The following is a 13,391-nucleotide window of genomic DNA, read 5'->3' as shown; positions in this document are numbered from 1 at the left end:
GACTCGGCAGCTGAAACTTCCATCAGAGATTCTGCCTCCTTGGAAGGACTGTTCCTTGGCAGAGGAAAAAAAGACAGGTCAGCATCCTCATGTACGAGCCTTTTTCCAAGGAGACGGAGTAAAACTGAGGCAAGCATGTGCCGCATATTTCGAGTGGATGGTTCCCTATATTTCTTTTGCAAAGATCCAAAAGAAAACAGTCGGTAAGAAGGAAAAAAAAGAAAAAAGAAAAAGGGCGATGATATTTTCACTCCCCATGCATTATGTCATGCCCCAGCCCCGCTGTGTAGATATTGTCCGATTTTGGGTCATCTACCCTCCCCGGTTTTGTTTTCTAGCAGCACTAACCTTGCCCGACCCACTCCACGGAGCCCGCCCCTTGGAGATGCTAAAAATGCGTCTACATAGGGAGAGGGGAAATCCACATATATAGCCCAGTAACTTTTCCTCCCTTTCCAATGTGGGATCTTTCACTCCACGCCCCCTTAGGGCCCAGCGTCCTCGCTGGCACACCGTACTGGATGGGAGGTCCCGCTCTAATACCATTATGTCACGCCCTAGTCCCTCTGTGTAGATATTGTCCGATTTTGGGTCATCTATCCTCCCCGGTTTTCTTTTCCAGCAGCACTAACCGTGCCCAACCCACTCCGCGGAGCCCGCCCCACTCCGCGGAGCCCGCCCCTTGGAGATGCTGAAAACGCGTCTACATAGGGAGAGGGGAAATTCACATATATAGCCTAGTAAATTTTCCTCCCTTTCCGATGTGGGATCTTTCACATTACGTATGAGCCCCCCTCTTGACGTGATTTGACTTCAAATTATAAGCGGGGCGCATACGTAATACAGGGGAAGTGAAAATATCATTGCCCATGAAAAATATCCAGCATCGCTGTATTTTCCTTTTTTGTTTGTAGCTGTTAAAGTATATATATAAAAAAAGGGTGGCCCAGTGCACATGGCTCCCACCATTGCGGGATCTAGGGAGGGATAGATGTACGCAGCCTTATCCCTACTTTCCAGAGAGGTTGTTTCCGTGACTCAAACCCATTACCACCAGCTCACAATGGAGCAACCTTACGGTTCAGCCAAGGCTCACCCTCAGCTAGTGGAGTAATTGGTTGTTTCACATGGTATCAGAGCAAAGGTCATGAGTTCAAAACTTTAATTGATATTAAAAAATCCACAACTAATGGCCAACCCAACAGAGGGGACACATGTGCCACGTGTAGGCCACCATAAAAAGAGGGGCCCATGTGATGCTGAGTGTTAAAAGTACAAAAGATGAAATAGCGCTGTAGACACCCCATTTTGACCGTACCCCAAGCTATCATTTTGAATAAAAATTCCATCAGATGAGTGTTTCAGGGTCCCTAATTTCACCCTAAGCTAGGTTAGGATCCCCCTTAAGTCCCCGTAAAATTTCGTCGAAATCCGAGTTGGTTTGCCCTGCTAGCAGACCGAGTCAGTGTCGTAGTATAAATCCAAAAGGGGGGTGATATATCCTGGACAGGGGGTGTGCTTTTGATAAAGTGGCCGAATTTTGTCTTTTTAATAAGACAAAGCGGGTGGGGGGCGCCTATCAATCCGCGCGCCTCATCAAAAGGGCAGTAGTGCCATTATCGGCTTCCCCCATTCAATATATAAAGAAAAATAAAAAAAATTAGGGCGACTGTTCATCCTCTGGAAAAATCAGAGAAACAGAGAGAGAGAGAGGCTCGGCCATTTCTCTCTTCTCCCTTCTCCGGCGAGCCTCATCCCCACCACTGGTCAGCACCACCACCCCTTTTCCTCTTCTTTTCTTCTTCTTCTTCTTCTTCTTCTCCTTTTCTTCCAATCCGCCACCCCATCTTCTCCGGTGGGTTTGCCGGAATCCGGCAAGGTCCTCACAGCCACCACCATCTCTCTAAAACCCATCTCATTTCCACCTCAAACCCATCTACAACCTCCAATCGATTTTTCACCCAAACCCATCTCAATCTCCCTTTCCACCGTTTCTTACCCAAACCCATTTTCACCCACCTCCATCTTCTCCGACCACCGGCCCTACCACCACCTTCTTCTTCTCTAACTCCCCTTTCCACCATTTTCATTTCCAACCACCTCCCTCTCCCCCTCAATCACCCCTTTTCTTGAACCCAAACCCATCTCAGCCACGACCCTTAGTCTCTGTAAATCCCTCCCCATTTTCACCCAAACCCATTCACCACCCTCTGAGTTTATCCCCATTAATTCCGGCCACAAGTCACCGGAATCCGGTAACCCCATTTGCCGCCGGCCACCACAAGCCACCGAAATCTGAGCCGTCCCAATCACCACCCTCCTTCCATACATGACCCTCCATTTTCTTCTCCAATCCAGCCAAGCCATCATCTCCTCCCATCGGCCTTTTCTTTCTTTTTTTTAGCAAAAGGGTTTGCAGAGAGAGGAGAAGCAGAGAGGGGATTTGATAGAACGAGAGAGGGAGAAGGGGGGGGGAGCTCGACTCCCCAGCGTTGTCTTCTCCGGCCGGCCTTCGCACATCCGCCGGCCAATCTTCATCCACCACCACCATCTTTAATCTCCCCTATTTTACCTTTTATTTTTTATTCTTCTTCTTTTTTCCTTTGCCATTTCTAACCCATTTCTTCTTCCAATCTCCATTTCTTTGCAAACCAAAGCTTCTCAACCATCCAAACCCACCTTGAAACCCATCTCTACAACCCACCTCCAACACTACCCCCTCTCACAATCCCACCCACCGCCGAACCTTATCTCATGTCTAACAGCCCAGCAACCAAACCCATTTCACTCTTTCTATGAACATATGTACCCCTAAGCTATTTTTCCGACGTCCCCTGTACTCTCCGGCAATCCCAAATCCTCTGCAACTTCCGGCAATCTTGTCGGAATTCGATCGGCCGTCGTTATCGGGATCCATATCAGCGAAAGAGTCCAAAATACAGAGCCTTGTTCATCCCTGTTTGAGACTTCAGGTAATATTCTTTACTCCACTTGTATTGTGGAAATTTGGGCGGTTGTTTGCCTTTTTGCTCGGAATTATGGCACTAATTTACAGGTTTGGTGTTAATTTCATTTTTGAGTGCAATCTAATGCTTAATTTTCCTTGATGAATGGATTATCAAGTTAGCTGTATTAACTGGAAAAGGCAAATCTTCTGATTTTGTTAGTTGGCCCCAGGTCGTGAATATAGTAGGGTGATTCAATTGATTTCCTGATTGATATTCTTACAGGTTTGATCTTACTATATTCCAGATTGTTGCTTCTCGGTTGAATTGATTGGTTGTTTTCACCTCTTGATTGAAAAATGGTATAGGCTAAGCATCTGATTTGTCAAATTGGTGATAAAATGCTAATTAACATGATCTTGGTGTGATAGCATTAAGTAATCTTTGGTTATTTATTTCTCTTCCTTCTTCCCTGGTCTTCTTTTAATGTTGGCTCAAAAATCAAGAGGGCAATGATAAGGTTACTTGGAGCCCGTCTTTATGTTTTGTGGCTCACCGCTTCGCACTTGGATCTGCACAAGTTGATGTCCCCTGTATGCACTGAAATTTTTACTAATTGGAATTATCATAATCTTTTGATATTTCTAATACTCTTCTTATCTTAAGCATTGAGTTAGGTTCTGAAGACAATAATGAATGGACTGTTCAGGTGAGATTATCTTGAAGCTTATCATATTTGTTTAATTTTATTTAAATAAATTGTTTTAGGAAAGAAGGAGATCAGATGACTACTCTATTCGATATTATCGACATGAGTACTGTTTGATTTCAAGGCGGAATTAGAAATATTATCATGTGTATTATGATATCAGATGATTACTGTAGCATCATCTGATTTCATCCCCATATTGGGGTGGTGTTTGTGGTTGGGCATAGAAGTATTTGATATTGTTTTTGCTTTATTAGGCTATCCAGCGGCTGGTCTGGACTAATTTATGTTGTTTATCATTTTATGATTGCTATAGGTTGTGTATTTTTTAATTGAAAATTCTTCTTTGCTTAACACTTGATTTATTTTTATAATAATTGAATGGAAATCTGAGTTTACTTGATAACCTTTTTCTTCACTTTGATTAGAGACTAACTCAGTCTTGTTAGAGCTTTGCTTGCTTGGGATCTTGGATCGTTTTCTCTGTTCTTGGGGCACTTCTTTACGTGTTGTGGTTCGTCTCTTTGAGACGCTAGTTGCTTGTTCGGGGTTTCCCCTTTAGATTTAGGGCTTTGCCCTAGTTTGTGGTATTACTTGCGTGTTCCCTTTAAGATTGAAAACATTGGAAAAGCTTTAAAATTCAAAAACATTAGAAATTTGAAACTCAAAAATATTTGAAAACTTTAAAAATATCAAAAACATTTGAAAAACATAAAAAACCTTAAAAAATCTAAAGTGTTGAGTGTTTCTTTTAGAAGCGTAGTTTGAGAGTTCGTTTCGAACTACGTTGGCTTGATCCTCTCTCACGAGGTACGTAGTGCAGCTTGGGATTCTTATCCCAGGTCCAGCCAAACCTTTGTGAATAAATCATTTAACCATTTTAAAAATATCAAAAATCTTCCAAAACCTTGTTTTCAACAAGATCTTCCTCTAGAGTTAGGAGTTTGTCCTAGATAGAGAGTTTTAGAGTTAGGAGTTTGTCTTTAATTTGTTGTGTGCTTGTTTGTGTTTGTTTTAGAGTTAGGGGTTTGTCTTAGAGTTATAGGAGCGCCTCCGTCCGGTCAGTTGGCGATCCACATCGCCGACTGATGACTAGGTCTAAGATGCGTTAGTGATCCCATGGTTTTCCTTAGGAAGTACAGCCTAGTTACACATAGGTTGTAGGAACCACCTTCATTAGCTTAGGGCTAACCTGCATTTAGTTAGGGCATATAGGGTGTCCTAAAATCTACAATTCACTTGAATTTAAATAATCGTTCAAGAAGTTTTAATAATTAGTCCGGTCTTTTAGATCGAGTCTAAGATAGAGGTCTAGGTGTCTTATGCATCCTAGCTTAGAATAGACGCGAAGAACTACGTTGCCTTGATTCTCGTGGAGGCGGGGATACGTAGGCTTCTTTGGATGAATACCAGACCATCCGAGGACTCGGGCTAATCATTTAGAGTCTTAGGATTTGTTGTGTTATTATTGTATGATTTGATGTGTTTTCTTACTTTCTTGTGCAGACCTTATACCTATAGCCATAGCATGCATGCGTTTGTCCACCAGAACTTAGACACCAGTTAGGCATGTCACTCATAACCTAGTTATCTTTAGGTGGCACATCTTTTATTTTATTTTGTGTATGCTTATTATTTGTATTCTCAGGAAATGCATGCTTAGGTAGACGACTCCTGAGGATTGTTCCCATTTCACATGATTTTTGCCTAAAAACTCTTCAAGGTTAATAATAAATGGCATAAGAGACCAAGTGTTCGCACTCGGGCGAATTGGGGGCGCTCTTCGGACCTTCTCCATTCGTCATCAGGCACAGACCTTTTGTATCTCTGGTTATCCATTGCAAACAGAGCATTTGTTTTTGGTTCCATGGATGGCGACTCTGAGTTATTTTCAGATATATCTTGGTTTCGAGCCCTGGCTCCGGATCAGGATGTATCTCTTTCTTTTTATATCACCACTCATGCTATGCTGTGAGGGTGGCAACAGTTTCGAGAGTTCCTTGGCAGAGCTCTCCTTCACGTTGTGGAGATCCAGAGAGGGTGTTAGGGACCCGTTCCCTCTCGCCTTCCTCGGATCGGGGTCCACAGGCTGGTGACTCTGCTGGGGAGTTCTTGAAACATTGCCTAACTCTGTTAAAATGCCATTTTTTACTATCTTTGGAGGAATTTGGGTTAAAATCATTTTAAATGGGAACCTTTTCGCTTAGAATCCAGGGGCACCAGACAGGTGCGTAATTAAAACAAGGGATTCACACACTGCACATCATACATTATCATATTATTTATTTCTTTCATTATTTTCATTATTGGCCCCAGGGAATAGATATGACGCGTACCAGATGGGCAATTATGGCCTTGAGGGAACCGTTGTATCTATTTCCGAGCTATGCGCCGGAGCTGCAGCCGTAGACACTGGGTGTGCTGGTGTTCTACAGCAGCCGATGAGCGATGAACATACTCTGTATAATGCTGGGTGTGCTGGCGTTATACATCAAGGGTATGGTCATAAGCATAGTACCCTGCAGAAATGCCTGGGCCCTACTTTTATTTCATTATATTATGTATATATATATATATATATTAGTTGCTCCCTTTAGAACCAAAATTAGGGAACCCTTGCTAGGACACTATATATATGTACTCATATAGGACGAACATGTGTTGCTTACGCATGTGAAGCCTAGAGGTAGGAGCCTTGTCCCATTTGTAGACTAGGGTAGCTCACCTTGCGTGGCTACAACACGGTCCTAGTACACTCACTGGTCTGTCGCGAGTCGAGACTTTCGAGACTCCGTTAGATAGATTAGGGCTGGTGCCCCTGGTTAGGGTGTATATATATGTATATATATGTGTGTATAGTGTATTATTCTTAGATTAGGGCTTATCCTTTCGAATAAGGTTTCCTTATCTATTTCAGTCATACCATTCTTTCAGACTCGGTCTATGACTCTTGTTCTTGCTTGGTCATCATCCGGATCGCGGTCTACCCTGTCATCTTTATCATATGATTATTCCTGTATCTTGGATTTATATCTGTTTTGTCAGCTGTATGATCGGGTCCTACTTTCTACAGAGATTTTCTGATCTATTATCGTCGATTAGAGTTTGTTCACTATTTCAGTCTTGGATCAGGCCGATGGTTATTGTTCACCACCTGTTATGACCATGATCCATTTCTCGATTCCTTGTTATCCGTTTCATTTAAAATTTGTGAACCTAATCATTCCTTGCTAGCTGTTAGACCAGGGCCTGTCTATCTATGAAGTTTTCTGGTCTAACCATTAGCCACATTGTTTCGTTCCCCAGCCTTCGGACATGGTCAGTAATTTTCCTCTATCGTTATTATGACCGTGGTCTGCCTTTTGTCTCTCGAGTGTACAGTTGTGTCGTTCCTTTGTACATGACTTATTTGCTGAGTCGATTTGTAGTTACCTTCTTGTACCTACACCATTTGTTGAGTTGATTGTCTAGATTAGGACTCATTTTCAGTGGGTATTCCTGGTCTAATTCATCCTATCTACATTCTCTTGATTTGGTTGGTGGCATTTCCCTTGCCATTGTTGAAACCATAATCTGTCATCTCGTCATCGGATTGTACATATCTCTTGTTTGTATATGATTCTGTCGGTTGATTAGATTAGGACCCATTTCTAGTGGGGGATTCCTGGTTTAATCAATTGTATTTACATTCTTTCAGATTCACCTGACGGGTGGCCTGTACTTGTCACTCTCATGGCCACAGTCTACTTGCTGCCCTTTTGATTGTATATCCATTCTTTGTTGTGTCTTAGATCTGGTCGATGGCTTGTCCGGTGTCTCTATAGCCATGATATATCTTTGGTCACAAATCCAACCCATGACCAAGCGTCGTCATTAATGGTCAGCCCTTCGTGCGATTATATCTCCGTGGTGACCATATTCTGCTTGCTGATTGTGTGCTTATCTTGCCATCATTATTTGAGTGCAAGTATCCTTGCTGAGAGTCCTACATTACTGAGTTTCTATTCATTTACCCTTATGTTGAGTTGTAGGGATCACCCTATATAGCCGTCATGCTGCCGAATTTTATATAAACACCTTGAGCGTGATCGCTATCTTTTCAGAGTTATCGATAAGCCATGAGTTTACTCTACCACGATCCTTTTAGGGCCGTCATGCTGCCGGATTTTACTCAACTCATTTTCAGTATGATCGCTATCCTTTAGGATTATTGATAAGTCATGTGCTTACCCTACCATGATCCTTCTTACAGTTCTGCTGTTAGTTTTATCCAAGGGAGAGATGTGTTTGTATTATCTCTTGTTTCAACTTGTGTATAACATTTCCATAAGATTGCCTCATACTAAAGTCAGTGTCTGTCAATTCCATGACATGAGTCTGACCTAATTCACCTTACCCGTTGACAGCATCAGTTTTCCCTCACCCTGCTCAGACAAAATGCCCATATCTGAAGATTTCCTAAAGAAAATGCAAGAATCGGTAATGAACCTATCTAGGGAGTTCTCTAATGTGAAGGAGGATTTGAACCAGCTGAAAAACCTAGGTAATGAGAACTCTTTGACCTTTGAGGACTCTGTAGTCCAAAATCCTCCTCCTCTGATCTCTGTTCCTGTCCAGGCCATTGTAGAACCAATCAGTGGTTCTAAAGACAAGGAGCATGTTGACGAGAAGAATCTGCCACCTCCCACTGCCGTAAGAAAAGAGGAAGAACTTGCAAAAGAAGTTGAGAAATTACCTCCTATGGTCTCTGTTCCTATACCAGCCGCAGTAGCGTGTCTTGATGATTTTAAAGGTAAGCAACATGTTGAAAAGAAGTGTCTTCTAACCCCTACTTCAGAAGAAAAGGCGAAAGAACTTGTTAAAGAGATTGAGAAGTTAACCTTTGATCAACAGAATGTGAAGAACCCAAAGAACGATAACAAACCTGTTGTTTATTCCAAGAAGATCGGCGGTATTGAGTCATCTCATCAAGCATCTCAAATTGTCATGCATAAGTCTGATGAAGTAGAAGAGAAATTAGTAAAGAAACCTAAGAAGATATTCACTCAATTGCCGAGACCTCCAGCAGTCATTCTCCGAAAACTTGTTAAGGATGGGCAGTTGAAACTTATGGCTCCAAAGCCACCACCTAAGGTTCTTCCAAGGTTCTACAACAAGGATGAATACTGTGAATATCACCAAGGCCCTGGTCACATCACTAATTGTTGTCGCTCTCTCAGATTTGCAATCCAAGACCTCATAGATAGAGATCGTCCCATTTGGCCCGGGTTTAATGCTACACAGCATCCTTTGCCAAGACATGTTGCAATTTCTTCAGTTGGTACTAAAGCTAACTCGATGGTTGAGCCTTTTGAGGATCCCATTATCACCGCTCATCCCACCTTTGAGTTAGGGAGTTCTTCAGTTACAAATTTGGGAATGTCAGAGTTTGAGATGTCAGGAGGTGGTTATATGCCAGAAAGAATATCACCACTGCCAGTTATTGAAGATCAGCTTAACCCGGATCGACAAGATTTGCGCCAGGGTTGAACCCCCAATCATTAATATCATGGAGGAAGGAGTACTACTCATAAATTTCCAGTGCCGGTTCATCATTATTGAAGAAGTGTCCTGTGTTGTTAGGTTTGTCTTTCGTTGAGTGTACACCAACTTTTCTCTCGCAAAGTTGGTAAGTCATATTGTGTTGATGTCAAAAAGGAAAGAAAGGGGGAAGTGTATGTCATGTCTGTCAGTCTTCTCATCGAGTTAGTTTTTTTGTTTCCTGTCAAATCAAATGTAAAGCCCATAGAGGCGTGTCTATGAGTCATTAATGCAATTGAAAGTTTTCAATTCAATAAAGTTGTTATTTTTGTATCTCGGATATCTTATTGATTCGCTCATAGATTTAATGTTTAAATAACTAAAGACACCCTTCTCAGATGAGAATGCAGACAAAATTCCTCTCGAGATCTGAAAAAAGGTCAAACGAGAGGAAGGGCGTCTAGCATAGCCACTTGATGAAAGAAATCGAAGCTATCAATAGCGGTATCGAAATCCGAAACTCGGAAAAGATGAATTGGCAAAACTTTACTTCCGGAGGAACGTGAGGAATTGATAAATCTATTTAGAGGGGTTTGAGGTAGTCTTGCTCGATCCTATAAGGATAAACCGGGTGAATGCCCTGTGTTGTTAAAAGCAAGACTCCATTGGCTTAAGCATGAGTTCAAAGAGCAAAATGTTAAAGAGGTTAGCATCGGACATCCAATGGAGTTGATGAAGAGTTGAGAGAGGACTTTCTAGAAATGAAATCATAGCTTTGAGCCCTAAAAGAACACTTGGACTGCATGTTTTCAGCGAAATTCCGAGTTGGAATATTACAGGAAAAAGGACATTTTGATGTCTAAAAAAAAAAAGAGAAAAAAAAAGAGAAAAAAAAAGAAGAGAGGCAATGAGTTCGTAAGGCAAATCTTTAGAAATATCCAAGACCCAGATGATGGAGTCAGTGAGATAAACTGAATATGATAATTGTCTTCAACATTTGGAGACTCATAAGAGTTGTGGAATCCTAGACATGGATTCGAGATTTTCAAAACAAGAGATGGAGCATTATGGTTGAAGTCTTGCCTGAAAAACCGCCAGACTCTTCGAAATTTTTTTCATAGTCTTTGAACCTTAGCATGTAAGAGCTTGCAAGTTAAAATACCAGGAGGTCATCCTTGGACGTTTGAGCCTTTATAGCCAAAATCTTAACGTTTTGAAATCCTTTTGTGAACCCTTTGGGCCAAAAGTCAAATCAAACCTTTTCTTTCTAGCCACAATATAAACCAGGGGTATTTTCTTTAGAGAGTTTGAACTACGTTATGACCTGATCCCCACCTCTTCAGGGGTACGTAGGCATCTGATTAATTCAGATTCGGTCAACCTCGGGGGATAAAAGCTAAATCACCCCCATTTCAAAATTGGGAATCGGGGATTCGAATCGAATCACGGTTCGGATTCGCGAATCCCCAACTCCAGGTACGAATCCTGCTTCTCTGTCCCAGATGACCTAGCCCGAATTAATAACTTGAAAGGGATCAGCCTTTCTGTAAATTTATTATCCGGTACGGTTCCTTCCTCTGTTTATAATAATCTCTCGTTTCTTGTGACCTTTGTCGTGTCAGAAAACCAGTTACACGGAACCCTTCCACCCAACATAGGATTCTCTCTTCCTAATCTCCGAACTCTACTTTCAGGGGCCAATCAATTTACCGGACACATTCCAAATTCATTATCCAATGTTTCAAGTCTTGAATGGCTTCCAATGGAAGAGAACCAGTTTAACGGACCGGTGCCTGAAAATATTGGATGGGGAAAGAATCTAATCAAATTTGACTTGAGCTCTAATTACCTAGGCATTGGTAGAGCTGACAACTTGAAATTTATGACTTCTTTGACCAACTCTAATAATCTAAATGAGTTGTCCATAGACAGAAATCATTTTGTTGGCCTATTTCCCAACTCAATAGCCAATCTCTCAACTCACCTTTATTGGTTGTCAATAGGAGAAAACCAAATTTCTGGTATCATCCCTAGTCAGATCGGGAATCTCATCAACTTACAACATTTGGGTATATATTCAACCTTCATAATGGGTTCTATTCCCACTTCAATTGGGATGCTCCAGAACTTACAACAACTCTACTTGAATGGTAATAGTTTGTCAGGAAAATCCAATACAATATTGGAAATATTACTCAATTGATCGACCTCGATTTAGGATATAACATGCAAGGAAGCATACCTCTATCTCTTTCAAACTGTACAAAACTATTACAGTTGAGCCTTTCTCAAAATAACCTTCGTGGTACGATACCAAAACAAATTATTGCCCTTTCTTCGCTATCAATACGACCTGAATTGTCTCAAAAAAATTTTACTGGCTCTTTTCCATCAGAAGTGGGTAACTTGCAAGTTCTGGAGCGATTGACTGTTTCAGGGAACAAATTGTCAGGTGAAATCCCAAGCACTCTTGCAAATTGTAAGAGCATGCGAGAACTTTATATGCAGGGTAACGCCTTCCGAGGAGATGTTTCGTCAGTTTTTACTACATTAACATCCATTGAAGCCCTTGATCTTTCATTCAATAACTTCTCAGGGAAGATTCCAAAATATCTAGAGGGGTTTCAGTTTCTACAGTACCTAAACTTGTCTTTCAATAATTTTGAGGGTGAAGTACCAAAATAAGGGGTCATTGGAAATGCCAGTACAATTTCAGTCCTGGGAAATGATGATCTTTGTGGTGGTATCCCAGAATTAAAGTTGCCTACATGCCCAGTCCTAGCTAATGACCGACGAGGAAAAGCCCATGTTTCTAGAATAATCATCCTAGTAGTAAGTGCGGTTGTGTGTTTGATTTTCTTATTGTGTGTCCCTGCTTCTCTCTACTAGATAAGAAAGTCAAGCAAGAAACCATCTTCCATATCTTCTATGGAGGGTCGGCATTTAAGGGTTTCTTATGCAGAGCTCTTTAAAGCAACAGATGGGTTCTCTTCAGCCAATTTGATAGGCACAGGAAGTTATGGATCAGTGTATAAAGGAATCCTCAGTCGCATTGAAAATGTTGTTGCTGTCAAAGTACTCAACCTTCACTTAAGGGGAGCTTCAAAGAGTTTCATAGCTGAATGCAACGCATTGAAAAACATTCGTCATCGAAATCTTGCGAAGATCTTAACTTCTTGTTCAAGCATCGATTTTGGAGGTAATGATTTCAAAGCTCTCGTGCTTGAGTTCATGCCAAATGGGAGTCTAGAGAAGTGGTTGCATTCAAAATTAGATGGGCAACATCAATTAGGAAGTTTAAACTTCATTAAGAGATTAAACATAGCAATTGACATAGCTTCTGCGCTGGATTATCTTCACCATCATTGCCATACACCGATTGTTCATTGTGATCTAAAGCCAAGCAACATTTTTTTGGATGAAGACATGAATGCTCATGTGGGTGTAGCCAAGTTTTATCCAAGAATCATTCAGAGCTCATCTGATGATCAAATCAACACAACTGGATTAAAGGGAACTATTGGGTACATTGCTCTAGGTAAAAAATTTATCAATTTTCGTCATCTAGTCTATTCTCATTGAGTTTTATTAAATATTTCTCACTTATTAGGTATATAATGTAGCACAACAAAGGCTATATTGGCATATTGAACCAAAAAAATTACTTGATAGTATTTCTATATTTATTGACAGGGTATATAGGAATGTTATTTTACATCAAGTGATCTCGTACATGTCACCCGAATAATAGGCGGCTTTTTTAGTACCTATGACCATGAGTTCTTTATGCAAAATAGTTGTGTAGAAAATGCTAATCATGTAGATAGTTAAAAAGTTATAATTTTAGAAAAATTCGAAGAAGTAATTATTCAATAAAATCTCTAATATTATTAGAAAATAATGAGAAATTTTGTAAGTAAATTTCCAAAAAAACCCATGACTAATGTTTCTCAACAAAAAAGAACCCTAAGATTTGGGTAATTACTAATATCACGATTAATTGTCTAAAATATTTTTTAACCTATCGTACCCTTTGTAAAGCATGGCCTATTCTTTTAGATGAGCATGTATTAGAATGAGGCAACTCCATAGTGTTACATTTAATATGAACTAATCTGTGTTACGTAAAATAGTAGCATTGTGATATTATAAAATGATTGATTATAAGTTTAATTTTTATTACCTTTCATTTTTTGGGTCTTTAATGTGGCTAACGA

The 13,391-nt window shown here is 40.8% G+C and overlaps 1 pseudogene; it reads left to right on the top strand.

The window, feature by feature from the left end:
• LOC143858986 (uncharacterized) overlaps nucleotides 1–13,391 on the top strand; it is a 103,737-nt pseudogene that overhangs the window by 82,890 nt on the left and 7,456 nt on the right.

The sequence above is a fragment of the Tasmannia lanceolata genome, unplaced genomic scaffold (genome assembly GCF_043159265.1).
Source record: "Tasmannia lanceolata isolate RefF3 unplaced genomic scaffold, GAP_Taslan_0.1 ptg000029l, whole genome shotgun sequence".
NCBI lineage: Eukaryota > Viridiplantae > Streptophyta > Magnoliopsida > Canellales > Winteraceae > Tasmannia > Tasmannia lanceolata.
The sequence above is the reverse complement of the archived record's forward strand: the minus strand, read 5'-3'. Positions and strand labels throughout refer to the sequence as shown.